Source organism: Aethina tumida, chromosome 1 (assembly GCF_024364675.1).
Source record: "Aethina tumida isolate Nest 87 chromosome 1, icAetTumi1.1, whole genome shotgun sequence".
Taxonomy (NCBI): Eukaryota; Metazoa; Arthropoda; class Insecta; order Coleoptera; family Nitidulidae; genus Aethina; species Aethina tumida.
The window spans coordinates 14,854,030-14,857,171 of record NC_065435.1 but is presented as its reverse complement, the minus strand read 5'-3'; the positions used below and the strand labels follow the sequence as shown (position 1 = coordinate 14,857,171).

General features: G+C 30.8%; 1 long non-coding RNA gene across 1 annotated transcript; it reads left to right on the top strand.

The window, feature by feature from the left end:
* The first annotated feature begins 2,183 nt into the window (after positions 1-2,183).
* Positions 2,184-2,877, top strand: LOC126264229 (uncharacterized). The gene is made up of 3 exons (XR_007546993.1): positions 2,184-2,445; positions 2,492-2,692; positions 2,750-2,877. It is a non-coding gene; the product is annotated as an uncharacterized LOC126264229 (long non-coding RNA).
* Positions 2,878-3,142: the final 265 nt, after the last annotated feature.

Genomic DNA, 3,142 nt, shown 5'->3' with positions numbered 1-3,142 from the left:
ATAATTTAACACTTGCCAGATAATGATCGTTGGTAATTTATGTAAAATAATTTACAGAACAATGTGGCTAAATGAATGCCTTGGATAGGTCGATTAACATTAAAGGAACAAGAGCTTTTACATCGAAAATAATTGTTTAGACAGGGCACAATAAATATATAGCTATAACTATAGATGCATCATTTATGTAGAAATCTGAATGGCGTATTGGTATTAAAAGATGCGGCTTTCATGCAATTTAAAGTGCTTGGAAGTTCACCATTATATAGTACGGACTACGTAGCTGTAGATGGTTAGGGCCGTAAATGTAGTTCGGTCTGTTTCGCTAGTTAGAAACCAGTTTCAAGTAAATGAAAGTATTAAATGATTCTAGTTTGTCAAACTGTAATTTTGCTTTGCTGGAAGTTTGAAATGTGGTTGTGGTAGCGTCTTCCGTGGCGTTAATACGGTAATTTAGTTAAATTTTATAGAATCGTGTCGCGAGTAATAGTGATGCTATACTAATTACATATTCAAGTTTGAATGTAGTTATACGGTACAAGATAAATGTTTGGCTTAATAATTGCATAGAAGTCCGTTCCGGAGAGTTATAACAATATGCGATGTTGCTCGTCAGTATGATGAATACACGTACTTTACAATGAACAACTAGTATTGTGTCTACATTCATTCAAGAGCTAGCGATGTTACCCATTTTATCCTGTCGCCACATAAATAGATAGCTTTTATATTTACAAAATAAAGGGCCATTCTATCGTTTTCTCTAGTAACATCACAAAGTCTAATGCACATATTTTATTTAGCCCGTTATATATCATTTCGACATCGAGAAAAAAATATTTGGCTGAGAACACGAGTTTTGCACGTATTAGACACGAAAGAATCAGAAGTTATATTTCAACCTACATAGATATTATTATACTTATGTAAAATGGTTTTGATCAAAACAAGATTCATGACTTATTTTTCAAGAGATAAATCCAAAATGGGTTTTTATCACCAAAAAACTTTCAAATATTAAACAACATAGGGGATCATAATTTTTTAAAGCACACATTTAAGAATAAAAACATATTATTTAAATTACTTTATACATACAAAAACATAAAACAGTATATTATATATTTTCTGTATTATCTTTGACTTTTAACCACATCAAATATAAAGCTAACAAAGGTGATAGTTAAAAAAAAAGAACTTTTAATTACACACTGTCCTTTATAAAATACAGAATAATAACACGATTAATTAAAGTAGATTCATTAAAAACTCGCGATTATAAAAGTTTCTAGGTCGTGGCTTTTGAGTAACCTCAAAACTACTCCACAGTACTTAATTAGCAAAAGAAAGGATTTTTTAAATAACCTAATAAGACTAAATTAGCTAAAGACCAAGAGACCAAGAAATAGTCCAAAGCAAATGTCACTAATTGTAAGAATGTTTTATATTACCATAATTAAGGACATATTTCTCATTCGTTTTCATTCAACACTTCCCAAAACTTTGATTTTTATATATAGTCATATATATTTAATAAATAAACATATCAATAATTTGGATATGGATATTCATTAACAAACATTATGGGTCTAAAAGCAGATAAAATAAAAAATTTCAAGGTTATCACCTATTGCTTACATCAATCAATGGGTGTCTGATTTTTATCAGGATTGAAGGACATACTTAGTTTACTTTTGTGTTGAATAGGAACTAGAGCAGTCATTTAATAATTTGTGACAACAAAAAAATTATCATTAATACTATCTTGACACTTGCCCACCTTAAATGTCTAAGATGTCCATACAGTTACCAAAAAAAAAATGAGCCAGCAGTTAAATAAGTTTGCACGACCTGTCAATTACCTTGACATCAAATAGTTTATTAGTATTTTCCATTATTGTATTAGTTTACAGGGAATATTTAGACAATTAGAGGAATGACAGGCAGGCAGCAACCAGAGATTCTGATTCTTATATTATTTGGTCCATAACATACGGAAACGTCAAAATTTAGCTAAATAGAGGTTTTGATTTTAATACAAAATTCTTTATTTTGTGAATAAAAACAATTTTGACCTTGCGCCATCTAACGGCGAATAGCCAAAATACTAAATGTGGTGGTAAAACTGTTTTTGAAAATTATCCCTGCTATCAGTGTGACAGATAGCCAGTCGATCATTTCAGCAAGTTCCAATTAAACAGCATGGACCCAGAAGATATTCTTAAGGCTCTCTTGCTTTTTATGATTCTTATTATGTTTTGCGCCACGGTGTGCGACATGTTGGTGCTTATTAACACCGTTCATGAAGACAACAACCGTCGTCAACCCCGACAACAGAACAGGCACAGGTTGAGAAGACGCATTCAACGTCGCAACAATTGGGAGAGACAAATTCTGCTTAACTTAAATTAAATAAGAACCACAGAGCAACGTCCAGCATTCCAGGTAAATAACATTATCGCATTTGCTTGTTTTTAGTGACACTTTTTAGGAGGCGCCATGTATATCAACTGGCTTTCGCGGACCAAACATTTTATATTGTTTCTTTAGTGGTTGATCAATTCTCAATTTCAACAGTCTTGGACCTTGTCTAGACGTCATTGACGTAATTTGCGTCACAAAAAATGCGTCTACAAAATTTTAATTACCTTTTATTTTTAACGGGAACAGCACAACAACACCTAGTAGCCAGGTAAATATTTTCATAACTCCAAATACTTGTTTTTATTAAAATTTTATACTTTTCCAGGGTTTCCTATGAGATCAATGGGTTTTGCTGAACCAATTACTTTACACTGTTTGTTTTTCCAGTTTATGTTAATTATTATCATTCATTTTTTGTAAAACTTTAGTTATAAAATTGAGTAAATAAATAATTTGTTGAAAAATGTATGTTTTGTTCTTCACAAGAAAGAGACAAAAGTAAATTTGTTAAAAATATGGGTTTATCTCTATTTACAATATTAAAGGCAACTTAACACCTCGTCAAAAGAAAGTTAAAGAATTAGATCATAGTTTATTTAAAAATAAAATGTAAATATATATTTTTTTGTGATAGTAAACCAAAAAGCTACTAAATTATAGAACCTAATCAGTAAAAACTTTTTGACATATGGCCATCTAGCGAGAAGTAGCTGAAATG